Source organism: Mobula birostris, chromosome 3 (assembly GCF_030028105.1).
Source record: "Mobula birostris isolate sMobBir1 chromosome 3, sMobBir1.hap1, whole genome shotgun sequence".
Lineage (NCBI taxonomy): Eukaryota > Metazoa > Chordata > Chondrichthyes > Myliobatiformes > Myliobatidae > Mobula > Mobula birostris.
In genome coordinates, this window is record NC_092372.1 from 11,138,793 (window position 1) to 11,166,719 (window position 27,927).

At 43.2% G+C, this 27,927-nt stretch overlaps 1 protein-coding gene and 1 long non-coding RNA gene across 3 annotated transcripts in view; one reads left to right on the plus strand and one right to left on the minus strand.

Annotated features, from left to right (window-relative positions):
• Positions 1-483: 483 nt before the first annotated feature.
• Positions 484-27,703, minus strand: LOC140194895 (uncharacterized). 2 transcript variants are annotated; one of them, XR_011885323.1, is made up of 5 exons: positions 27,649-27,703; positions 27,485-27,550; positions 19,301-19,391; positions 17,023-17,113; positions 484-562 (listed from the first exon to the last, which is right to left on the minus strand). It is a non-coding gene; the product is annotated as an uncharacterized lncRNA (long non-coding RNA). The 2 variants fall into 2 exon arrangements; XR_011885322.1 differs by having other exon boundaries at positions 27,485-27,697.
• rab27b (RAB27B, member RAS oncogene family) overlaps positions 6,984-27,927 on the plus strand; it is a 186,266-nt gene continuing 165,322 nt past the window's right edge. The window contains exon 1 of the mRNA XM_072252214.1: positions 6,984-7,083. The gene's annotated coding sequence lies outside the window, so the exon portion shown is untranslated. The remainder of the gene's footprint in view (positions 7,084-27,927) is intronic.

The following is a 27,927-nucleotide window of genomic DNA, read 5'->3' on the forward strand; positions in this document are numbered from 1 at the left end:
CACCTTCTCTCTTGTAATAGTAACTGTACCCACTTCTCTTCCTTCACACACTACAACATCAGGCATACTGCTCGTGTCCACCACAGTGAAGACTGATGCAAAATACTCATTTAGTTCATCAGTCATCCCCTTGTCTCCCATTATTATTTCTCCTGCTTCATTTTCCAGAAATCCTATTTCTACTCTCATTTCCTAGAAAGCAGCATCCATCATCAGGGAACCCACCACCCAGGACATGCTCTCTTCTCAACTACTGCCATCAAGAAGGAGTTAAAGGAGCCTCTGGACTCACACCACCAGATTCAGGAGCAGTTATTACCCCTCATCTATCAGGCTCTTGAAACAAAGAGGATAACTTCACTCAACCTCACTTGCCCCATCACTTTCAAGAACTCTTCATCTCATGTTCTTGATATTTATTGTTTATTTATTTATTATTATTATTTCTTTCTTTTTGTATTTGCACAGTTTGTGTTTTTTGCACTCTGGTTGAATATCCAAGTTGGTGCAGTCTTTTATTGATTCTGTTAAGGTTATTGTTCCATGGATTTATTGAGTCCACCTGCAAGAAAATGAATCTCAGGTTAGTATATGGAGACATACATGCTCTTTGATAATAAATTTACTTTGAACTTTGAATTTTAACGTCATGCAGCATGCTTATCACTGGACATTCCACACATGTGCCTCTCATGTGAGATGTGGCAGTCTTGGGGGAACTCCCCTCTCCCACAGAGTCACATCTGCCAGAAGTGCATGCGGCTGGGCGATCTGGAAGACCGTGGAAGGAATCTGGAGCAACAGCTGGATGACCCTCAACCCATAAGGGAGAATGAGGCAGTCATAGATGAGAGCTACAGGGAGGTAGTCACACTTAGGCTGCTGGAAGCAGGTCGTTGGGTGACGGTCGGAGGGGGGAAAGCGAAGGTGAGCAGACAGGTAGTGCAGAGCACCCTGTAGCCATTCCCCTGAATAATAAGTTTCCCGTCCTGGATACTGTTGGCAGGGACGACCGGTCAGGTGTGAGCCACGGTGGCAGGGCCTCCGGCACTGAGTCTGACCCTGTGGTGCAGAAGGGTGGGACGGAAAAGAGGAGAGCTGTCATCATTGCAGACTCTATAGTCAGGGGAGCAGACAGGAGATTTGGTGGACGTGAGAAGGACATCCCCATGGTTTGTTGCCTGCCGGGTGCCAGGGTCCGGGATGTCTCTGACCAGGTGCACGACATCTTGTTATGAGAGGGAAAGCAACCAGAAGTCATGATACATGTTGGTACCAATGACATAGGCAGGAAGAGGGATGAAGTCCTGAAGTGTGAGTTTTGGGAAATAGGCAGAAGGCTGAAGAACAGGACCTCAAGGGTGGCGTTCTCAGGATTGCTGCCAGCGCTACGTGACAGAGATGGTAAGAATTGGAGAAGATGGCAGCTGAATGCGTGGCTGACGAGTTGGTGCAGGGGGCGGAGTTTTAGATTTTTGGATCATTGGGATCTCTTGTGGGGATGGTGGGACCTGTACAGAATGGATGGGTTGCACCTGAACTCGAGGGGGAGCAATATCCTAGCAAGTAGGTTTGCTAGTATGGTTCGGGAGGGCTTAAACTAATTTGCGAGGGGGTTGGGACCCAGAGCGATAGAGCAGTGAAAGAAGTGCATGGAGTAAATCCAGATCTAACATACAGAGAGGCTTTGAGGAAAGAGAAGCAGAATAAAGGGCATAAAGGTAGTGAGGAAGAAGGGCTAAAGTGTGTGTATTTCAATGCAAGAAGCATCAGGAACAAAGGGGATGAACTGAGAGCTTGGATACTAGTCATGTCCCACAAAGATCAGTTCTGAGACCTCTACTTTTCGTGATTTTTGTTAACTACCTGGATGTGGGGGTGGAAGGGTGGGTTGGCAAGATTGCAGACAACACAAAGGTTAGTGGTGTTGTGGATAGTGTAGAGGATTGTTGAAGATTGCAAAGAGACATTGATAGGATGCAGAAGTGGCCTGTGAAGTGGCAGATGGAATTCAACCCGAAGAAGTGTGAGGTGGTACACTTTGGAAGGACAAACTCCAAGGCAGAGTGCAAAGTAAATGGCAGGATACTTGGTAGTGTGGAGGTGCAGAGGGATCTGGGGGTACATGTCCACAGATCCCTGAAAGTTGCCTCATAGGTAGATAGGTTATTTAAGAAAGCTTATGGAGTGTTAGCTTTCATAAGTTGAGGGACAGAGTTTAAGAGTCGTGAGGTAATGATGCGGCCCTATAAAATTCTGGTTAGGCCACACTTGGAGTACTGTGTCCAGTTCTGGTCACTTCACTATAGGAAGGATGTGGAAGCATTGGAAAGGGTACAGAGGAGATTTACCAGGATGCTGCCTGGTTTAGAGAGTATGCATTATGATCAGAGATTAAGGGAGCTAGGGCTTTACTCTTTGGAGAGAAGGAGGATGAGAGGAGACATGATAGAGGTATACAAGATATTAAGAGGAATAGATAGAGTAGATAGCCAGTTCCTCTTCCCCAGGGCACCACTGCTCAATACAAGAGGACATGGCTTTAAGGTAAGAGGTGGAAAGTTCAAGGGGGATATTAGAGGAAGGTTTTTTACTCAGAGAGTGGTTGGTGTGTGGAATACACTGCCTGAGTCAGTGGTGGAGGCAGATACACTAGTGAAATTTAAGAGACTACTGGACAGGTATATGGAGGAATTTAATGTGGGGGGTTATATGGGAGGCAGGGTTTGAGGGTCGGCACAACATTGTGGGCCAAAGGGCCTGTACTGTGCTGTACTATTCTATGTTCTATAACCTGCAGGAGGAACTTAATGTGTTAAGCCTCATCAGTAGGAGGAAAGGAAGTGTTGATGTTTCACGTTGAGCAAGCTGGAGATTTCTCCTATTAAGTGAAGGAAGATTGTTTATTCCCCTCTGACTGACTCTGCTGAGTTCCTCTAGCATTTTGTGCATGCTGCTCAGGATGAGTGGTGACTTGATAAAAGTGTACAGGATGATAAGAGGCACAGATCAAGTAGACGGCCAGTGATTTTCCCAGGGTAGAAATGGTTTACATGAGGGGGCACAATCTTAAGGTGATCGGAAGAAAGTATAAAGGGGATGTCAGAAGTAAGATTATCACAGAGAGATGGTGGGTGCGTGGAACACGCTGCCGGGGTGGTATTAGAGGGAGATACATTGGAGACATTTAAGAGGCTCTTAGAAAGGGACATAGATGAAAGAATAATGGAGGGCTATGTGGGTGGGAAGGATTAGATTGATCACAGAGGAGCTTAAAAGGTCAGCACAATATTGTGGGTTGAATAATGTCACCTCCTATCTTTGAAAGTTAATGCACCAGTTCAGAATTTTAGCTGAGGTTAATTGCGTGTTAGGGTTAGAAACATAGAAACATAGAAAAATAGGTGCAGGAGTAGGCCATTCGACCCTTCGAGCCAGCACTGCCGTTTATTATGATCATGGCTGATCATCCAATTCAGAACCCCGCCCCAGCCTTCCCTCCATACCCCCTGACCCCCGTAGCCACAAGGGCCATATCTAACTCCCTCTTAAATATAGCCAATGAACTGGCCTCAACTGTTTCCTGTGGCAGAGAATTCCACAGATTCACTACTCTCTGTGTGAAGAAGTTTTTCCTAATATCGGTCCTAAAAGGCTTCCCCTCTATCCTCAAACTGTGGCCCCTCGTTCTGGACTTCCCCAACATCGGGAACAATCTTCCTGCATCTAGCCTGTCCAATCCCTTTAGGATCTTATACGTTTCAATCAGATCCCCCCTCAATCTTCTAAATTCCAACGAGTACAAGCCCAGTTCATCCAGTCTTTCTTCATATGAATATAGAAAGTAGTGGGTTCGAAAGCTATGTTGCTGCCAGAAGCATGGTGACACTGATGGGCTGCCCCCAGCACATCCTTGGACTGTGTTTGTCGTTGATGCAAACTGATGTACTTCACCCTATATTTTGGTGTTTCAATGCACGTGTAACAAATTTTAATCAAAAAAAGGTTACTGACATAAAGCGTCGAATTCAAGGGTCAAAGGTAAACGGAAAGGACAGGGTGTGGGCTGGGAGCAAAAGAACACACAAGAATGGATCTGTTGGGGAAACTCTTTGTTCTCTGAGTAAACATACGAGGGGATCTAATTTTAAATTTTGTGGCGGGGTGGAGATACGTCTCTACCTAAGGACGTGTAAGGCGCTCCTTCCCTCTGCTAGCCTGCAAGTCACCCTTGGACAAGGTATAACACCTGCTTAGCCCTCACTCAGGGTCATATGAAGCCTTGGGAGCAGGTGGTGGATGATCATAAGACCATAAGATATAGGAGCAGGAGTCGGCCATTCGGCCCATCGAGTCTGCTCCACCATTCAATCATGGGCTGATCCAATTCTTCCAGCCATCACCACTCCCCTGCCTTCTCCCCATACCCTTTGATGCCCTGGCTAATCAAGAACCTATCTATCTCTGCCTTAAATGCACCCAGTGACTTGGCCTCCACAGCCACTCGTGGCAACAAATTCCACAGATTTACCACCCTCTGACTAAAGTAAACAAAAAGGATGAGCAGTTGGTGCATATCACAAGTCCTGGTTATGTGACAACTGACACCAGGCAAACAATTTCTAAAGAGTATTGATAATGGCTGGGTTTATGATATTGCCCAGCAGAAGACAATGTCAAACCCCTTCTGAAGAAAACTTTGACATGAACGATCATGGTCATGGAAAGAGCATGATCAGCTATATCTTATGACACGGCACTTAATGATGATGATGGTAATTAAAAAGCAATTGGAGGAAAGTATAGGGGGGGATATCAGAGGTAGGTTGTTTACACCGAGAGTGACGTAAAGTGCTGCCAGGATTGATGGTCGAGAGTTGGGGGGGTGGGTGTGTCAGAGGTAGGTTGCTTACACACAGACAGTGGTGGAAAGTGCTGCTGGGGCTGGTGGAGGGGGGGTGGTGTCAGAGGTAGGTTGTTTACACACAGAATGGTGGAAAGTGCTGCCGGGAGTGATGAGGGAGAGTGGGGGGTGTCACAGGTAGGTTGTTTACACAGAGCGTAATGGAAAGCACTGTCGGGGGTGGTGCTGGAGAGTGGGGGGTGTCAGGGGCAAGTTGTTTACACACAGAGAGTGGTGGAAAGCCCTACTGGGTTGGTAGTGGAGAGAATACATCAGCATTTTAGAGACTCCCAGATATAAACATGAATGAAAGAAAAATATGAAGGCTATGTGGGAGTGAAGTGTTAGATGGGCTTTACAATAGGTTAAAAGGTCAGCACAATATCGTGGGTCAAAGGGCCTGTGAAAACATTTAGACTGGAGACAAATAGACTCATTTTTTGAGCTCATCACATGATGCTGCAAAGCACAGACATTGAACTTCTCTTCTGGAATCTGAAGAGGAGTCTAAAAGTTGCACGTTTAATATGTACAGCAAGAGGATGACTATCTACTCCTTGTAGTTAGTGCCTCACAGAGCCAGTCTATTTTCTATTTCTGAGCAACACACACAAAATGCGGGAGGAATTCGGCACCTGTGGAAGGAAGTGAACAGCCGCTGTTTGAGGCTGAGGCAGCGGGGCAGACAGAGAACAGTCCTTCAGTACAATTAGGTGGATTCCTGATCCCACGGTCTGCCTCGTTGTAGTCTTGCATCATATTATCTGACTCCGTAACATTATTCTGCATCCTGTTATTCTCCGTTGTACCTCACTGCTGTGATAATCATGAAGTACTGCAGCCCAGAAACAGGCCTTTTGGCCCAATCCAATGCCGAACTGTTAATCTGCCTGGTCTTGTTGGCCCGTACCTGGACCATAGCCCTCCAGATCACTTCCATCCATGTACTCACCCAAACTTCTCTTAAACATTGCATCTGGATATCATGATGTGACAAAATGATTGGTGTGTGTGGCATGCAAAACTAAATTTTTCGAAGTTCACAGTAAATACAAAGGAATGCAATAGAATCTATGAAAAATTGTACTAAACAGGACGGACAACCAATGTGCAAAAGACAACAAATTGCGCAAATACAAAAAGAATAAAAAAAGGGAGAGGAGAGATAAATAAATAAATAAATGATATATACTGAGAACATGAGATGAAAAGTCATTAAAGGTGAGTCCATAGGTCTGGGAACAGTTCAGTGTCTGGGAGGGTGAAATGGAATGAAGTTATCCTCTCTGGTTCAAGAGCCTGATGCTTGAGGGGTGATAAATCTTCCTGAACCTGGTGGAGTGGGTCCTGAGACTCCTGTACCTCCTTTCTGACGGCAGCAGTGAGAAAAAAGCATCGCCTGGGTGGTGGGGATCCCTGATGATGATTTCACTGTATTCGGGTGCATGTGACAATAATGAACCAAGTTACTAATTAAACCCATGGCGCTTAGCACGAAACCAGTGTTTCCAAATTGCTCCATTGTTGCAGAACGATACTGCGATAGGAGGCAAGAGAGAGTGTTGTCGTTGCCTTTGCTCCTGACAGTATCAGCGTTAGGACCTGGGGGTCGCAAGTGTGCTCCGTCGCCAGGGTGCAGGGCTTTGTGAGCAGTGCTGGACGCTGGGTTATCACCGAGAGCAGGAGGAAATAGGCGCCCCCTTCCATCCGTGTTGTATTTGTCTTCTCTGCTGCTAAATCGATCGACTTGGCGAGGAGTCTCTCTCTCGCTCTCGCTCTCTCTCTCTCTCACACACACACACATTCACCTCTCTTCTATCTCTCTCTCTCTCTCTCTCTCCTTTCTCTCCCTCTCCCTCTCTACCTCTGCTCTCTCTACCCCTGCTCCCTCTCCCCCTTCTCCCATCCCTCTCCCCAATCTCTCTCTCTCTCCATCCATCTCTCCTCCCTCCCCTCCTCCATCTCTCTTCTCTTACCTCTCCTCCTCCGTCTCCTCTCTCTCCCTTTCCCTCCCCCTCTCCCTCCCCCTATCTCTCTCTCTCTCTCTCTCTCTCTCTCTGACTGCCGGTACAAAAACTGGATGCAAACCGTGCCATGTATTTGTTGACATCAGCGCTGAAGACAGGCAGCGGAATGGTGCGAATATTTATTATCTAAGGATCCATCAGCCGTGAATATCGGTAATTTTTTCTTCTTCACGGTGTGTGCTTTTGGGTTTTTAATATCGCTTTTATTTCAAGCTATTTGCAACGCGATCATTTGCATTTCTCTGTAGAACAAGTTATGGTGTGTATACCTATTAGGAACATCGAGGTTTATTAGAGACCCAAGGACTATCCGTTTTAGCTTTTATTACGTTAACCTGATTTTCTTGAACACTCAGCCCCACTGGAGAATTCTATTGTGCTTTGTTTTTGTGAAGTGTTGGACACCAATCTACTCCAGGAGTCAGCCTTTCTGAAGTTAGTTTAACCATTCCTCTCGTATCTCGAAGCTTTAGTACCTGGCTTGTCACTTGTCAATGTTGCATGTGCCTGGTGTAGGAGACCAGACATAAGGCACCGTTGGTGAGGTCCCCAAAACTAGTTAAAAAAAAACCCTCAATGTTGCGGATGTGATTTAAAACTGCAAACCCTCGTGAGAGAGACGCCAGTCACCCGGGTTCAAAAACGTTAACGACAGAGATGAAAACTGCGAGCTGATTTATCTCTAGTTAGACCACACGTGAATCATCGTCTTCTGTTCTGGTCGCCTCATTATAGGAAGGATGTGGAAGCTTCAGAGAGGGCGCAGAGAAGATGTACCAGGATGCTGCCTGGTTTACGGAGCGTGTCTTATCGGATAGGTTGAGAACGCTAAGGTTTTTTTTCCCTTCGGCGCGGAAGTATGAGAGGAGACTTGATAGAAGTGTACAGATGATAAGAGTGGGCAGGTAGAGATTTATTCCTCCAGGGCAGAAATAGTTAATAGGAGGAGATGATCGAAGGAAAGTATAGGGGATGTCAGAGGTATTTTTTTACACACGGAGTGGTGGGTGCGTGGAATGTGCTACCAGCAGCGGAGCTAGAGACTCTCAGATAGGCACATGGATGACAGAAAAGTTGAGTGCTATATGAGAGAGATAGGTTAGATTGATCTTGGAGTAGGTTAATGGGCTAGCACAAAAATAGGGCCGAAGGGCCTTACTGTGATGTAGTACGAATAGAGCAATCACTTGAGTCAAGTGCAATGTTCTCCTAAGGGGTTGCACTTAATGGTGAATGCACGTGCGTGGCTTTGTTTAACGTGGGGAGGATGCACAGGCCTTGACCATTTGGGGACCCTTCACTGCCTGCAGCCTTTCCTCTGCATTCACCGTCATTCTGATGTGTTATCATCTTCCTCTACCTCCACATTGAAACCTGGGTTGTATTGCTCTTTGTCTGGAACATCCATAAGACCAGAAAATATAGGGGCAAGCTTAGGCCATTTGGCCCATCGAGTCTGCTCTGCCATTTCATCGTGGCTGATCCAATTTTCCTCTCAGCCCCAATCTCCTGCCTCCTCCCTCTATCCCTTCAAGCCCTGACCAATCAAGAATCTATTAACCTCTTCCATAAATATACATAAAGACCTGGCCTCCACAGCTGCCTGTGGCAAAGAATTCCACAGATTCGCCACCCTCTGGCTAAAAAAATTCCTCCTTAACTCAGTTCTAAAAAGATGCCCCTCTATTCTGAGGCTGTGCCCTTTGATCTTAGACTCTCCCACCATAGGAAACATCATCTCCACATCCACTCTATCAAGGCCTTTCACCATTTGATAGGTTTAAATTAGGTCACTCCTCATTCTTCTGTATTCTAGTGAATATAGGCCCAAAGCCATCAACACTCTTCATATGACAAACCATTCAATCCTGGAATTATTTTCATGAACCTCCTTTGAACCCTCTCCAGTTTCAGAAGATCCTTTCAAAAATAAGGGACCAAAACTGCTCACACTACTCCAAGTGAGGCCTCACCAGTGCTTTATAAAGTTTCAACATTACATCCTTGCTTTTATATCCTAGTCCTCTTGAAATGAATATTAACATTGCATTTGCCTTCATCACCGCAGACACAACCTGCAAGTTAACCATTAGGGAATCCTGTACAAGGACTCCCAAGTTCCTTTGCACCTCAGTTTTTCGTATTTTTTTGAAAATAGTTAATCCTTTCATTTCTTCCACCAAAATGCATAACCATACATTTTCCAACGCAGTATTCCATCTGCCATTTCTTTGCCCATCCGCCTAATCTGTCTGTCTTTCTGTAGCCTCTACTTCTGCAAAACTACTTGCCCGTCCACCTCTCTTCAGATTGCCTGTAAACTTTGCAACAAAGCCATCAATTCCATCATCCAAATCATTGACATATAACATAAAAATAATCAGTCCCAGCACTGACCCCAGAGCACCACTAGTCACAGGCAGACAGTCAGAAAAGGTTCCCTTTATTCCCACTCTTTGCCTCCTGCCAATCAGCCACTGCTTTATCCATGCTAAAATACTTCCTGTAATACCATGGGCTCATAGCTTGTTAAGCAGCCTCACATGGCACCTTGTCAAAGGCCTTCTTGAAAATCCAAGTACCAACATCAATCAATTCTCCTTTATCTATCCTGCTTGTTACTTCCTCAAAAAATTCTAACAGATCTGTCAGGCAAGATTTTCCTTGAGGAAACTATGCTGACTACGGCTTATTTTGTCCTGTGCCTCCCAGTACCCTGAGACCTCAGCTTTAACAATCCACTCTAACATCTTCCCAACCACTGAGGTCAGACTAACTGGCCTGTGGTTTCCTTTCTTCTGCCTCTCTCCCTTCTTGAAGAGTGGAGTGACTTTTGCAATTTTCCAGTCTTCTGGAACCGTTCAAGAATCTAGTGCTTCTTGAAACATCATTACTAATGCCTCCTCAATCTCTTCAGCCACCTCTTTCAGAACCCTGGCGTGTACACCATATAGTGCAGGTGAGTTACCTACCTTCAGACCTTTCAGTTTCCCCAAGAACCTTCTCTCTAGTAATGGTATCCACACACTTCATGCCCCTTGACACCTGGAACTTCCACCATACTACTAATGTCTTTCACAGTGAAGACTGATGCAAAATACTTACTCGGTTTATCCACTATTTCATCGTCCCCCAATACTACCTCTTCAGCATCGTTTTCCAGCACTCTGACGTCCACTCTCACCTCTGTTTTACACTTTATGTATGTGAAGAAACTTTTGGTATCCTCTTTAATATTATTGGTTAGCTTACTTTCATATTCCATCTTTACCTTCTTAATGATTTTTTCACTTGCCTTGTGTTGGATTTTAAGAGCTTCCCAATTTCTTAACTTCCCAGTAATCTTTACTGTATTATATGCTCTCTTTGGCTTTTTCTCGGCATGAAACGTGGACTGTACCTCTTCCTAGAGATGCTGCCTGGCCTGCTGCGTTCACCAGTAACTTTGATGCGTGTTGCTTGAATTTCCAGCATCTGCAGAATTCCTGTTGTTTGGCTTTTATGTTTGTTTTGATTTCTCTTGTTAGCCATGGTTGTGTAATCTTGTCTTTAGAATACTTCATCTTTGGGATGTATATATTCTGTCTTCTGAATTGCTTCCAGAAATTCCTGCCATTGGTGCTCTGCCGTCATCCCCACCAGTGTTCTTTTCCCATCTATTCTGACCAACTCCTCTCTCATGACTCTGTAATGCCCTTTACTCCACTGTAATACTGATACATCTGACTTTAGCTTCTCCTTCTCAAATTTCAGGGTGAATTTGATCGTATTATGATCACTTGCCCCTAAGGTTCGTTTACCCTAAGCTCTGTAATTAATTGTGGTTCATTGCACAACACCCAAATCTGAATTGCTGATCCTCTAGTGCGCTCAACCATGACCTGTTCTAAAATGCCATCTTGTAAGCACGCTAGAAATTCCCCATCCTGTAATCCAGCACCAACCTGATTTTCCCAACCTACCTGCATATTGAAATCCCTCACACCAATTCTAACCTTTCCCTTTTGGCATGCATTTTCTATCTCCTGTTGTAATTTGTAGGCCACATCCTTACTACTGTTTGAGGGTCTGTATACAACTCCCATCAGGGTCTTTTACCTTTGCAGTTCCTTAGCTGTATCCACAATGATTCAACACCTACCAGCCCTATGTCACCTCTTTCTCATGATTTGATTTCATTCTTTTCCAACAGAGCAACACCACCCATTCTGCCTCCCTGGCTGTACTTTCATGTTTCCTTGGATGTTAAGTTCCCAGCTGTAATCTTCTTTCAGCCATGATTCAGTGACGGCTACAACATCATACCTGTCTTTGGAAATGTGCTACAAGTTCATCTATCTTATTTTATGTACTGCTCACATTAAGATGCAATACTTTCAGTCCTGTATTCACCCTTTTCCATTTTGTCACAGTATTCTCAGCCTTTTGAACCCTAACTTTGTCTGACGTCTTGCCAACATTTGTCTCCACAACTGCTCCACTAACTGTTCTGGGACTCTGGTTCTCATCCCCCTGCAACTCTAGTTTAAACCCCACTATGCAGCATTAACAAACCTTCCCACTAAGATATTAGTCCCCCTCCAGTTCAGCTACAAGCCGTCCCTTCTGTACACGTCCCACCTTCCACAGAAGAGTGCTCAATGCTCCAAAAAAATCTTCTGCCCTCCTTAGCCACGTATTAAACTGTGTAACCTTCCTAGCTCCGGTCTCACTAGCACGTGGCATGGGCATCAAGCCAGAGATCACAACCCTGCAGGTCCTGCTCTTTAACTTAGCACCTACCTCCCTGAACTACCTATGCAGAACCTCATCACTCATCCTACCCATGTCATTGGTACCTACATGGACCACAACTTCTGGCTGTTCACTGTCCCACTGAAGAATGCTAAGAACTTGATCCGAGATAATCCGAACCCTGGCACCTGGGAGGCAACATACCATCCAGGAATCTCATTCTTGCCTGACCTGTCCATTCCCCTTACTAATGAATCCCCTGTCACCAGAGCGTGCCTCTTCTTCACCTTCCCTTCTGAGTCACAGAGGCAGACTCAGTGCCAGAGACCCGACTACTGTGACTTTCCTCTCTAAGATCATCCACCTCGACAGTATCCAAAATGATGTACCTGTTGTTGAGGGGGATGTACACAGGGGCACTCCGCACTGGCTCCGTAACCCCTTTCCCCTTCCTGACTGTCACCCAGTTTCCTGTGTCCTGCATCTTGGGTGTAACTACCTCTCTATATATCCTATCTATCACACAACCCCCAACCCCCCCCACCCCAGCCTCCGGAGTTCATCCAGTTCCAGCTCCAGCTCCTTAACACAGTTTGTTAGAAGCTGCAGCCGGATGCACTCCTTGCATTTGTAGTGGTCAGGGACACTGCAGCTCTCCCTGCTTTCACAGATCCTGCATGAGGAGCATTCAACTATCCTGCCTGGCACCTCTACCTAGCTGAGCGGATAGAAAGAAGAGAAGGAAAAAAACACGGGCTTTTCTTTCTTTTGCTTTCTCTGAGTCAAATCTCTCTTTGCTGAAGCTTTGAGGAGCTAAAGCCTTAATACCACCACTCTGATTATGTCCACTCGGACGATGATCCAGCCTTCCTTTAATTTGCTGTTACTAATTAATCCTAAACGCCGATTGGCCACTGGTCAAAGCTCTATTATGCTGCTCTTGCCTATTATCCTCGGGCTGTGAACCAGATTGAAGTCTCCTCCTCTCCAAACTTCTGATGTCTGGATTGGCCGCTGGTCAAAGCTCCTCCTTGACCTTATCCCATGGATGACCCTGCCAGGAGCTAAGATCCAGGAGGCATCATTCTTGGGATCTCAGGAACTCACAAGTCTCTCCACCATGATAAGGTGACACTCCTCAGAGATGTCTGTGATGAACTGTTCTATATTCTATGATCATTTATGTGCCTTGTTGTAAAGGAGGGCAGATAAACATCCAGGGCCTGACAAGGTGTTCTCTCAGACCTCGTGGATGACCAGTGTAGAAACTGCATGGGCCCTGGCTGAGATATTTAGAATGTCTTTGACAAAGGGTGAGGTGCGGAGGATTGGAGAATGGCTAATGTTGTTCCATATTTTTAACAAGGCTCTAGGAATAAACCAGGGAATTATAGGTTGGTGAGCTTGACGTCAGTAGTGGCTAAGTTATTGGATGGTATTCTAAGGGACCATATATATAAACATTTGGAAAGACATGCTGATGAGGGATAGTCAACGTGTCTTTGTGTGTAGTAGGTTGTGTCTAACCAATCAATAGAGTTATTTGAGGAGGTCTTCAGGAACGTTGATGAAGGAAATACAGTCTACATGTAATCTGTTATGTTTTGTAACTCCAAAACTTTAAAACTAATTCAAAGGAAAAGAAGAGGGTAATGAGCTCTCTAGCTGTAATGAGCTCTTTGGGCCTGTGTGGGGAGCTAGAGCGCATTGGGCAATGAGGTTTCTAGAGCATCTGTATTGCTTAATTGCTGTTTTAACGAGAGTCGTGAATCCCTGATAATTTCTGTTTTATCTTGTTTCGTTTATTTTGACTGGAATGGGTTTTCTGCATTCTGTGATATTTTAAAAAATTGGATGCCCAATTAGCACTTATTGCGGGGTCCTAGCTTTGACAATGTTACATCTAGAGTTAACACTCTGCCAAGCCACCAATGTTTTGTTGGAACTCTTACGAGTCATCCCTGGTTGCCGTCTCCACATGGGAGTTTGTCTTTTCTCCACAGTTGTGTTCAAGTGCACATCGTGACAAAGACAGCCGAGAGATGTGAATTTAACTTTGTTCTTTATCATTATGACATATGCAATTCACATATTTTTATATATAACCTGTAATGAATTATTTAAATAAGCAAGAATGCTTAATCAAGCAATATATTTACAATATTGCTCAAATATTACTGAAGTATTAAATATACAAGCCTCCGCTCTGCCTAGCTATAAACTCCAACTCAAAAGAGAATGCATTCAACTATATACACAATATGCGATATAAAGAAACTACTATATGCAGACATCCCACAGCATAGTCAATTTTTAAATTGTCCTATTCAGGCCTAAAGATTTAATTGCCAGGGATGCTTTCTTACTCTTGTGGGATGGTATCTTTCCTGAAAAAGGGCGTCACTGTGCTTGGCAGGGGAGACTTGTAGCTGTAAAAACAATCCCAGGTTCTGGGATCTCCACCGGGGTAGTTGAAGGAGTTGACTCTGAGACAGCAGGAAGTGGTTCTGACAGCTCTGGACAACTTTCTTCTTCTTTTCTTCTCCTAGTTTGTGCATCTTGATCTTGGGAAGGTGCATTTAACTCACAGGAGTATTCTCTTATTAATCCTTCTATTGCACCTTTTACAAACTGATCTCTCCTCTTGGTTTCAGCATCCTCAAGATTATCTGATGAATCCTTTTTTTTTTCGTATCTCTATTGGCTCCTTTGTTTTGGTCTCCATTCATCCAGCTGAGCTTTGGTCTTTGCATCTACTTTTACAAGTAACTTTTTGTCTCCCACTTGAAGTTCATGCAATAACTTGAATGAAATCTGAGTAGATTCTGGTTCTTTAGTCTCACAAAAGCTGAATGCTTGCAACTTTCCTGAAGCTCATTAAACTCTCTTCCAGCTCAAAACCAAAGCACATTTTTCAAGTAACTGCCTGATTAACATATTATAATCTTTCACAGATATGTTGTGTACAAAACTGTTGTAGTCGGACTACTGCTTTCATCATTTTCACAATTCCTCTGAGCAGCATGGTCCATCCTTGATCCAATATGCTTTCTAACCAGAGACATAGAAGTTGGTACCAACACCTGCTTCTCCTCTGTTGGCAATGGTTCATGGTATACAGCATGGAGACAGTTGTGGCATCGTCCAGTACCTTTCTTAATTCACTTTCAGTTAACTCTGTTGTAGAGGATGTGGCATGCAAATGGCAGATGGATCTTCAAACAAGTTGTACAGTAGTTGTCTCAGCCACCCTGCACAAAGCTGGTCCTCCTATTTTTACCACATCCATGCTCAATATGGCTTGTTGGTTATTGTATTTCACTGTTGCGAATGTCATTCCCACAGAAATGTATATAAGTTCTTAGTTGGATATTTGCAGGCTTCAATTCAGTGCCTTTGAAATACCATTCAAACTTATTTTGTGGAATGACTGAAACAGCTGAACCAGAGTATAATTTCATTTTAGTTAATTTGCTGTTCATCTTTGTCATAAGTTATATTGCTTTTCTATTGTTAATTTTCACACTGGAAATCTTGAGATTACTCCTTCCTATGTCACTCTTATCATTAGTAGATTTTTCATCAACTGCATGAAGATATGTGCTCTTTTTGAAACTGCAACTTGACTTTTTAGCTTTTTGTCTTCCTTGTGCAGTCCATTTATTTTTCTCTGCCCATCATGCTCTTTGTATGTGTCCTACTTGTTGCATTTTCTGCAAGTTTCACCCTTAAATCTGTATTGGTCTGGTGCATGTGAGCTCCTGCCTTAACAGTAACACAACTTGTTTAGCCAGGCCACTTTTTGCTGAGATGTTGCAATTTTGTTCATGCTCACCTTTATTCCTGAACTGCAGCTCAATTTTGTCTCTGTCTGCTGTTTCCATTGATACAGCAATTTCAACTGCTCTCTTAAATGTAAGCACACACACACACACACACACACACACACACACACACACACACACACAAAAAAAGTGCTGGTGAACGCAGCAGGCCAGGTAGCATCTATAGGAAGAGGTAGACCCGATGCAGGCTGGGAGACCATTTCGTTGAACACCTACACTCTGTCTGTCAGAGAAAGCAGGATCTCCCAGTGGCCACACATTTTAATTCCACGTCCTATTCCCATTCTGATAAGTCTATCTACGGCCTCCCCTACTGTCAAGATGAAGCCACAATCAGGTTGAAGGAACAACACCTTATATTCCGTCTGGGTAGCCTCCAACCTGATGGCATGAACATCGACTTCTCTAGCTTCCATTAATGCCCCACCTCCCCTTTGTACCCCATTCCTTATTTATTTATTATTATTATTTTTCCCCCATTTCTTCTCTCTTTTTTCTTCCTCTGTCCCTCTCACTATAACTCCTTGCCCATCCTCTGGGTTCCCCCCCCTTCCTTTCTCCCTAGACCTCCCATCCCATGATCATCTCCCTTCTCCAGCCTCGTATCCCTTTTGCCAATCAACTTTCCAGCTCTTAGCTCTGACCCTCCCCCTCCTGTCTTCTCCTATCATTTTGGATCTCCACCTCTACCTCCCACTTTCAAATCTCTTACTATCTCTTCTTTCAGTTAGTCCTGACGAAGAGTCTCAGCCCGAAATGTCGACTGTACCTCTTCCTATAGACACTGTCTGGCCTGCTGCATTCACCAGCATTTTTTGTGTGTGTTGCTTGAATTTCTAGCATCTGCAGATTTCCTCATATTTGCGCCCTTAAATATAAGTTGTGTTTCAGTTGGGAGCCATTTTTGAATGCTTTCTTGTAAGATTCCACAAAGTAAATTATCTCTCAGTACCTCATTAAGCCCATCATTAAACTGAAAATGCTCAGACAATCTCTTCAATTTAGCCACCTGAATTGCAGAAATAAGACCATAGACCCAAGGACGTAGGACCAGAATTAGGCTATTTGGCCCATTGAGTGTTCCACCATTCAGATATGGCTGACCCTTTTTTATCCCCTCCTCAGCCCTCCTCCCCAGCCTTCTCCCTGTAACATTTAATGCCATGGCCAATCAATAATCTATCAATCTTTGCTCTAAATATACCCAGTGATCTAGCCTCTACAGCTGCATGTGGTAACAAATTCCACAAAATTACCACCTTCTGGCTAAATAAATTTTCTGCATCTCTATTTTAAATGGACACCCCTCTATCCTGAGGCTGTGCCCTCTTGTCCTAGGTTCCTCTACTATGGGAAACATCCTTTCCACATATACTCTATCTAGGCCTTTCAACATTTGAAAGGTTTCAATATGATCCCCCTCATCCTTCTGAATTCCAGTGAGTAAAGGCCCAGAGCCTCCAAACATACTTCATATGATAACAATACTCAATACACAATACATAATACTCACCTTGAGTATTGTGAACAGTTGTTGGCTCCTCATCTAAAAAAAGATGCACTGGCATTGGAGAGGGCTAAGAGGAGGTTCACAAGAATGATTCCTGGAATGAAAAGGTTATCATATGAGGCCCCACCAGTGCCTTATAAAGCCTCAGCATCACATCTCTGCTCTTATATTTTCGATGTCTTGAAATGAATGCTAACACTGCATTTGCCTTCCTTACCACGAACTTAACCTGCAAGTTAACCTTTAGGGTGTTCTGTGTAAGGACTCCCAAGTCCCTTTTGGAGTCCTCTTCCTTTTGATTCCATGTATGAAACCTGAAGCAATCTGAAATCAACAATGGTTTTGGTTCTAAATGTTCCTGCATTATTTATACAATATCAACAAAGCTCATTTTGGCTGGTTTGGTTGGAACAGTTAAACTTTGAAGCAAATCATATGCCTTTAAACTCAATGTGCTCAGCAAAATTGAAACTTGTTTCTCATTGGCAATTTCATTTGCTTCAAAATACTGTTTGATTAGCTAAGTATACATGAGCCAGTAAGCAATGGAATGAGTCGATCTGTCTGATTTACCCAGCCATTTCTGCTTTTATTTATGATTATTAGCACGTGGTGTTAACTGTTTATGAACCCATGAATATTCTGTTTACTGCCTTTTGTGTAAAATTTGATCGTGTCTGGTGCATGTGAGCTCCTGCCTTAACAGTAACACAATTTGTTTAGCCAGGCCACTTTTTGCTGAGATGTTGCAATTTTGTTCATGCTCACCTTTATTCCTGATCTGCAGCTCAATTTTGTCTCTGTCTGCTGTTTCCATTGATACAGCAATTTCAACTGTTCTCTTAAATGTAAGCACACACACCCACACACACACACACACACACACACACACAAAGAAATGCTGGTGAACGCAGCAGGCCAGGTAGCATCTATAGGAAGAGGTAGACCCGATGCAGGCTGGGAGACCATTTTGCTGAACACCTACGCTCTGTCTGTCAGAGAAAGCAGGATCTCCCAGTGGCCACACATTTTAATTCCACGTCCCATTCCCATTCTGATAAGTCTATCTACGGCCTCCCCTACTGTCAAGATGAAGCCACAATCAGGTTGGAGGAACAACACCTTATATTCCGTCTGGGTAGCCTCCAACCTGATGGCATGAACATCGACTTCTCTAACTTCCGTTAATGCCCCACCTCCCCTTCGTACCCCATCCCTTATTTATTTATTATTATTATTTTTCCCCCTTTTCTTCTCTCTTTTTTCTTCCTCTGTCCCTCTCACTATAACTCCTTGCCCATCCTCTGGGTTCCCCCCCCTTCCTTTCTCCCTAGACCTCCCATCCCATGATCCCCTCCCTTCTCCAGCCTCGTATCCCTTTTGCCAATCAACTTTCCAGCTCTTAACTCTGACCCTCCCCCTCCTGTCTTCTCCTATCATTTTGGATCTCCACCTCTACCTCCCACTTTCAAATCTCTTACTATCTCTTCTTTCAGTTAGTCCTGACGAAGGGTCTCAGCCCGAAATGTCGACTGTACCTCTTCCTATAGACGCTGCCTGGCCTGCTGCATTCACCAGCATTTTTTGTGCGTTTTGCTTGAAGTTATAGCATCTGCAGATTTCCTCATATTTGCGCCCTTAAATATAAGTTGTGTTTCAGTTGGGAGCCATTTTTGAATGCTTTCTTGTAAGATTCCACAAAGTAAATTATCTCTCAGTACCTCATTAAGCCCATCATTAAACTGAAAATGCTCAAACAATCTCTTCAATTTAGCCACCTGAATTGCAGAAATAAGACCATAGACCCAAGGACGTAGGAGCAGAATTAGGCTACTTGGCCCATTGAGTGTTCCAGCATTCAGATATGGCTGACCCTTTTTTATCCCCTCCTCAGCCCTACTCCCCAGCCTTCTCCCTGTAACATTTAATGCCGTGGCCAATCAATAATCTATCAATCTTTGCTCTAAATATACCCAGTGATCTAGCCTCTACAGCTGCATGTGGTAACAAATTCCACAAAATTACCACCTCTGGCTAAATAAATTTTCTGCATCTCTGTTTTAAATGGACACCCCTCTATCCTGAGGCTGTGCCCTCTTGTCCTAGGTTCCTCTACTATGGGAAATATCCTTTCCACATATACTCTATTTAGGCCTTTCAACATTTGAAAGGTTTCAATAAGATCCCCCTCATCCTTCTGAATTCCAGTGAGTAAAGGCCCAGAGCCTCCAAACATACTTCATATGATAACAATACTCAATACACAATACATAATACTCACCTTGAGTATTGTGAACAGTTGTTGGCTCCTCATCTAAAAAAAGATGCACTGGCATTGGAGAGGGCTAAGAGGAGGTTCACAAGAATGATTCCTGGAATGAAAAGGTTATCATATGAGGCCCCACCAGTGCCTTATAAAGCCTCAGCATCACATCTCTGCTCTTATATTTTCGATGTCTTGAAATGAATGCTAACACTGCATTTGCCTTCCTTACCACGAACTTAACCTGCAAGTTAACCTTTAGGGTGTTCTGTGTAAGGACTCCCAAGTCCCTTTTGGAGTCCTCTTCCTTTTGATTCCATGTATGAAACCTGAAGCAATCTGAAATCAACAATGGTTTTGGTTCTAAATGTTCCTGCATTATTTATACAATATCAACAAAGCTCATTTTGGCTGGTTTGGTTGGAACAGTTAAACTTTGAAGCAAATCATATGCCTTTAAACTCAATGTGCTCAGCAAAATTGAAACTTGTTTCTCATTGGCAATTTCATTTGCTTCAAAATACTGTTTGATTAGCTAAGTATACATGAGCCAGTAAGCAATGGAATGAGTCGATCTGTCTGATTCAGCCAGCCATTTCTGCTTTTATTTATGATTATTAGCACGTGGTGTTAACTGTTTATGAACCCATGAATATTCTGTTTACTGCCTTTTGTGTAAACTTGATCGTGTCTTCCCTTCAGAAAAATGTGCTGCACTGCTTTATTTTTTTAGCTTGAATACCTTGCTGCACTTCAACAGGTCAGTAGCCATCTCAAGTTTGTTTTAAAAATACTTCTTTGTCATTGTTATGTTTGGTGACTCCAAAATATTAAACTAATTCAAAGGAAAACAAGAGAACCAAGAGATGGCAGTCTAACTTTGTTCTTTAACTGAGACGCGCACTTATCATCTTGTAGATCAATGACATATGCAATTCAAGTATTTTAACATATAACCCGTAATGAATTATTTAAACAAACAAGATTGCTTAATCAAACAATATATTTTTAAGATTACTCATATATTACTGTATTATTAAATACATTGGCTTTAGCAAGGCCTTTGACAAGGTACCACATGGAAGATTAGTCAAGGAGGTTCAGTCAGTTGGTGTTCAAGATGAGGGAGGAAATTGGATTAGACATTGGCTTTATGAGGGATGCCAGAGAGTGGTAGTAGATTGTTGCGTCTCTCACTAGTGGAGTGCCGCAGGGATTGATGTTACGTCCACTGTTGTTTGTCATTTATATCAATGATCCAGATGACTGGATCAGCAAATTTTCAGAAGACTCCAAGACTGGGATCGTAATGGACAGCATGGAAGTTCATCAAAGTTTTCAGTGGGATCTGAATCAGCTGGAAAAATGGGCTGAGAAATATCAGGCAGAATTTAATGCAGGCAAGAGTGAAATGTTGCAATTTGGGAGGACAAATCAGAGTAGGACTTACATGGTGAGCAGTAGGTCACTGGGGAGTGCAGTAGAACTGAGGGATCTGGGAATACAGATCCATAATTCCTACAAAATGGCATCATAGGTAGGTAGTGTAGGAATGAAAGCTTTTGGCACATTGGCTTTCATCAAAATACAGAGTACTGGATCTGGGATATTACGTTGAAGTTGTATAAAACATTGGTGAAGCCTAATTTGGAGTATTGTGTGCATTTCCTGGTCGTCTACCTACAGGAAAGATACCAGTAAGATTAAAAGAGTACAGAGAAAATTGACAAGGACGTTGCTGGGAATTGAGCATCTGGATTATAGGGAAAGTTTGAATAGGTTAGGACTTTACTCCCTGGAGTGTAGAAGAATGAGGGGAGATTTGATAGCGATGTAACCCCCAGGTTTGGTGGGCTGCTTTAGTCTAGGGGAAGACGGTTGCTGCCCCCGCCAAATTGGTGAAATCTTGTTTGTGTGGATGCTGCGTGATGTTTTCCCCTGTTACAAATCAGTACCACAAAATAACAAACAGTACACCATATGCAATTAAACTATTGAGCTTTATAATTCTTAATTTGACCAGAGGGTCAGTAAAGAAAACAAGAAGAAAGGGTCCCATTTTAATGAAACATTCGAATGTGCATGTTGGAGCTCACGATTTTCCCATCCGTTCTTTTTCTAGCAATTTTCCTAGGGCATCGTCGACCCCTGACCCCATTCCAAGTCCACTCAGTCCTTCGACCACTCTGTTCTGGCATCTTTTCTCTCCATCTTCCACCTAGCGAAATTCCGCGAATCCGTCGCTCTCAGGCAGACAAGAAAGAAAAACATTCCCCTCATTGGACGGCGCACATTCCAATGCTCTCGTTATCTCTAGTCATAACCCATAAGTCTGAGTGTTCCTCCAACCTGAGTGTCTATCCACGGCCTCCTCTACTGTAATGATGAAGCCACATTCAGGTTGGAGGAACAACTCCTTACATTCCGTCTGGGTAGCCTCCAACCTGATGGCATGAACATTGACTTCTCTAACTTCCGCTAATGCCCCACCTCCCCCTCGTACTCCATCCGTTACTTATTTACATACACACATTCTTTCTCTCACTCTCCTTTTTCTCCCTCTGTCCCTCTGACTATATCCCCTCCCATCCTCTGGTTTCTCCCCCCCCCCCCTTTCCTTCTCCCTGGACCTCCTGTCCCATGATCCTCTTATATCCCTTTTGCCAATCATCTGTCCAGCTCTTGGTTCCATCTCTCCCCCTCCTGTCTTCTCCTATCATTTTGGATCTCCCCCTCTCCCTCCCACTTTCAAACCTCTTACTAACTCTTCCTTCAGTTAGTCCTGACGAAGAGTCTCGGCCCGAAACGTCGACTGTACCTCTTCCTAGAGATGCTGCCTGGCCTGCTGCGTTCACCAGCAACTTTGATGTGTTAAACACATGGGATTGTTTAACCTTGTAGAATCAGCCATATCATTCACCGCTTAAGCTATCAGACAATATAAATGAGAGAGATCTTATTTTCAGTCCAGAGGAAATGGGCCAAGTACTGCACAAGGATCTGTTAATAAACATCATATTGAAAAAACGTACAGACTTTCTTGGAGTGCGAGTGTACTGAGAGAAGAAAAGCATGTGTGAGCAACTTGTTGCAAAGACACTGAGAGGCAGCAACTCATATCTAGCATTTGATTGCTCTGGGCATTACTCACTTTAGGAGTTTAGAAGAATGACGGGGATCTCATCGAAACCTACCAAATGTTGAAAGGACTAAATAGAGTGGGGGAGTCTAGGACCAGAGGGCACACATCAGAGCAGAAGAATATCCTTTAGAACAGAGCTGAGGAGGAATTTCTTTAGCCAGAGGGTGGCCAGTCTGTGGAGTTCATTGGCACAAATGGCTGTGGAGGCCAGGTCATTGGATATATTTGAAGTGGAGGTTGATATGTTCTTGATTAGTCAGGATGCCATAAGTTATGGGGAGAAGGCAGGAGAATGGGGTTGAATAAGTCAGCCATGATGGAATGGTGGAGCAGACTCAATGAGCTGAATGGCCTAATTCTGCTTCTATGTCTTATGGTCTTAGATCTTTTGGGCGTGGAGTTAAGATACACTTTGGCACATGTTGTGCTCAGTGGTGTTTAGATGGACTAGAAAATATCTCAGCTGGTTATGAAGGATTCTGAAGAAAATTGGTATTTGATATTAAGTACAAACTGAAGCCTCAAGATGAGCCAAGAACTTATTAGATGTTCCATCTGGGCAGCCTCCAAGCTGATGGCATAAACATCAATTTCTCAAACTTCCACTAATTGTCCCCTCACCTCATTCACCATTCCCCATTCCTGTCTCCCTCTCACACCTTTTCTCCTTCCCTTCCCTTCGCCTCCCTCTGGTGCTTCTCCTCCTTTCCCTTCTCCCATTGTCTTCTGTTCTTTCCTATCAGATTCCCTCTTCTCCGGCCTTTCACCTCTTTCACCAATCAACTTCCCAGCTCTTTACTCGTGTTTGTGTCTTAATAAAAGATCAAGTCTCCTTGAGGATCCATGTAGCTTTCTCCTGCTTCTGTTCCTAAACATTACTCCACGTCTAGAACACGTAGGTCCAGACATGTAGTTTAGTGGAGAAGTCTTGATGGCCTGTGTGGCCTAACACTGCTTCTTTGCTTTGTGGTCGTAATGCAGTAGGGAGGCCGTAGTACTGAACTCAGATTATTTATCGCATGTACATCCACACGTACAGTGAAATGTGTCATTTGCATTCCTTTGGATTCATCGGCAGCCTGGAGAGGGGAAGCTACCCAGATGGAACACTGGCTACAGGCTTCTCTTCATTATGTACTGATGTGGCTTGCATATCGAGACAGCTAGGCTGCACCAACTATGGTCGACCCCGACCAATGGAGGGCTTTAGTGGAGCGGCGCTAAATAGGCAGGGTTTAGAATGATGTGATCCTAATGTGAGGGGACGGGATGAGAGTAAATGGGCAGAAAGGTGGGAATGGTTGTGGTAGGCCAGAGAGCTATGACTGTCTCTGCAGCTCCCCACACCCCATCATTGCCTTCTTAAGGCAGCCTGAAGATTCAGAAAGTTTACGAAACTCAGCTTAAATGTCTCTGTCCTGAAATATTTTATTTTTCTCTCTACTGAATTGCTGAGTGCTTTCAGCATTTTCTCTTCTTATTCCAGTGTCTGCAGTAGTTTGTTTTTGCCAGATACGCCACAGTAACGTAGCGGTTAGCATGATGCTATTACAGCTCAGAGTTCGGAGTTCAATTCTGGCACCGTCTGTAAGGAGTTTGTATGTTCGCCCCGTTTTCACGTGGGTTTCCTCCCACGGTCCCAAGACGTACCAGTTAGTAGGTTAATTAATCGTTGTAAATTGTCCTGTGATTAGGCTAGGGTTAAGTTGGTGGGTTGTGGTGTGCGGCTCGATGGGTCGGGAGAGTGTGTTCCGCGCGGTATCACTAAATAAATAAAATAAAAGCCTCATCGGCAATGTCCACTTCAACATCAGAACCAGAATCAGGATTAAGTTTATCATCACTGACAATTATCATGAGGTTTGTTGTTTTGTTGCAGCAGTACAATGCAAAGATATTCAATTATGATAAATCACAAACATAAATAAATAGTGTAAAAGAATAATGGTGAATTCATGGGTTCATGGCCACTCAGAAATCTGATGGTGGAGGGGAGGAAGTTGTTCCTGAATCGCTCTTTATGGGGTCTTCAGGTTCCTGTACTTTTTCCGAGATGGTAGAAACGAGAAGGTTGGTAAGGGTCCTTAATGGTGGATGCCACCTTCTGGAGGCACCACCTCATGAAGGTGCCCTCAAGCCTATAACTCTCTGTAGCCTCTTGTGATCCTGTGCATTAAGCCTCCATATCAGATGGGAATGCAACCAGTCAGAATACTCCCTGCGGTACGTCTGTAGAAATTTGATGAGTCTTTGGTGAGATACCAATTTTCCTGAAACCCCTAATGAAGTAGAGTGGCTGATGTGCCTTCTTTGAGATTGCACCAATGTGTTGGGCCCAGGACAGATTCTGCGAGGTGTTGATATCCAGGAATTTGAAACTGCTCACACTTTCTGTCATTGACTCCTCAATGAAGAATGCTGTGCATTCTCCTGACTTCCCCTTCCTGATGTCCTCAATCCGTTCCTTGCTCTTGCTGCTATTGAGTTTGAGGGTATTCTCATGACCAAACAAAACCAGCTGATGTACCTCACTCCTGCACACCTCCTTGTCACCATCTAAGATTCTGCCAAAAACAGTAGGGCCATCTGCATATTTTTAAATGGCATTTGAGTTGTGGTTAGCAGCACCATCATGAGTGTAAAGAGAGTAAAGCAGTAAGCTAAGTTCGCATCTTTGAGGTGCGCCTGTGTGGTTATCAGCAAGCAGGAGACGTTATTTCTGATCTGCACTGACTGGAAATCTCTCCTTAAAAACATTACGATAATATATTCATCACACACACTACTGTGGTCCAAGGTACCTTCTATCAGAAACTCAAGGAGGGACAAGGAATACCAACTGTGCCAGTGATGCCCATGCTCAAAGTTCAAAGAAAATTAAAAATTTCAAAGTTAATTTGTGATCAAACTATATATAAGTAACCATATACTATTTTGAGATTCATTTTCTTGCACGTATTTAAATAAAGACATATGCTAGAGTTTATGAAAATCTATACAGAACAATGACTGACAAACATCCAATGTGCAAAATTGTGTCAGTAAAGAGTACAAATAAATAAATAATACTAAGAGCATAAGTTTCAGAGTCTCTGAAAGTGAGTCCATTAGTTGTGGAATCAGTTCAGAGTTAACAACAATTACAGCATGGAAACAGGCCATCTCAGCCCTTCTAGTCCGTAGTAGTTGAGGTGAGTGAAGTTAACCACTAGTTCAAGAGCCTCATGGTTGAGGGGCAACCACTGTCTCTGAAACAGGCGTTGTGGGATCTAAGGCTCCTGTGAATTAGGAAGTCGAGGTTCCAACTACAGAGACAGAGACAGAGGCCCAGTTTTTTGAATTTTGGTTATCGATATTGAGGAGGTGATTGTGTTGAATGCTGAGCTCTAATCAACGAACAGAAGCCTGACGTATATCTTGCAGATGTCTAGCTGTTGCAAAGCAGAATGGAGACTCAGTAAAATTGGATCCACTGTGAAGAACTATAAATTACTGTTTTACCCAGTAATTAATTGAGACTTACTTTTTCCACTACTGAGGATAGTGGTGGGCAGGGATTGGTGGTGACCTGGCAATTAATTTGTGATTTGAGCTTCACTAATCACTGGATTTGACAGGATAAATATTCGTGTGTTGGCTGCATTTTCACTTTAAGTAGAAAAGTTCTGAGCTAAAATCCCATTTCATAAACTTGAGCACGTAATCCAGTTTGACATTAAGTACTTCATTGAACACTTGACAGTTGATGTCATCTTTCAAATGTGACATTAAGCTGTTTTCTCAAGAGTCAACAGAAGATTTCTTAGATCTGTGCTGCATATTTACATAAAAAACCCACCACCTTTCAGATACCCACCATCTAGGCCATGCTCTCTTCTCACTACTACCATTGGGCAGGAGGTAAAGGAGCCTCAGGCCTCAAATCAGTAGGTTCAGGAACAGTTGTTACCCTACAACCATCAGGATCTTGAAACGCAGTGGTTAATTTCATTCGCCTCATCTCTGAACTAATTTATACGTGAGTGATGATAAACCTGCTTCTGATATGGGTCTCTATTGTGGACTGAGAGTGGGAAGGGGACAGGGAGAGGGGAATCATAGTTAGGGAGAGGGGAGTGAGCAGGAAGCACCAGAGAGACATTCTGTAATGATCACTAAACTAATTGTTTGGAATCAAATGACCTTGCCTGGTGTCTCAGGGCCCCAAATACCCAAAGTTTCATGGAATAGTTAAAAAGGTAGAAAATAGACAAGCTACCTTTTAGCTGAGTAACAAATTATTTACTTAAATGAAATACAGAACAGATTAGAACCCTATCAATATTACTTCAGTATTACACACAAAATGCTGGAGGAACTCAGCAGGCCAGGCAGCAGCTATGGAAAAGAGTAAACGATTGACATTTCAGGCTGAAACATTGACGGTTTAGTCTTTCCCATAGATGCTGCCTGAACTGCTGAGTTCCTCTAGCATTTTATGTGAATTACTTTGATTTCCAGCATCTGCAGATTTTCGCTTGTTTGTGAATACTACTACAGTACTATAAAACTATGTATTAGTTTTGTAGCCTGGGGAAAATACACATGCAGGACAACAAGTACTTTTTCGGGTCTTAAATTCCTTTATCTGTTTTAGATGTTTTAATGCAGAAAGAGGGTTTAAAAATAAAAACGATGAAATAAATTAAAAAAAAACAAGTCCCACTATTACTATCTCAGCTTAACTTTGGACCACACCCTTGTTATGTATGCAGTATGAAAATTCTAAAAAAAATGTTAGAATCCAAGTAAGCCTGTACCTTATACACAACATCGAAAATATGAATAAGTGCATCTCACCTTAATTAAGAGATATACTGACATTTGGCACACATGTGCTTAACTTCCAATCACATATAGGCTAGACCTTGAAATGAATTCTCCTCGCTCACGCTACATGAACGGAGATTAACACATTCATATTACTCTGTTACATTCACATTCAGTCATGATACAATAAAGAAAGTCAAATAAACTTTTACAATAAATTGCCTTGCAGATGAATTAATAAAAATACCAACCTAGTAGGCCGATTAAGGAACTTCGCAATCAAGCAATCCAGCACTGATCAATTTACTCGCCAAAATCTTAAGCATTCACATGTAAAACATGTCAAATTACTGATATTCTAGATTTACAAACAAGTTTAAATGAATTTACATGAATATTATCAATTATTATTCACCTTTCCTCACCAAACATAGGAAAAGCATTTGAACGTCATCCTTTCAAGGACGACTCTTCGTTCTGCTCCACCCGTATAAAGTGGTGTCACTATTTTCTCTTAAAGGCACAGGCAGCTATTTTAGCATTACCAAGGTGAATAAATAAGTGCATTTTAAAAATAAAAAATGATATTTGAGGGTCACCTGATTACATTAGTTTCTAATAGTTATCAACAGAGGAAATGATCCTGTGTGCGCTGCCGTGCTCTTTCGATTGACTGTAAATGAATAAAATCAGT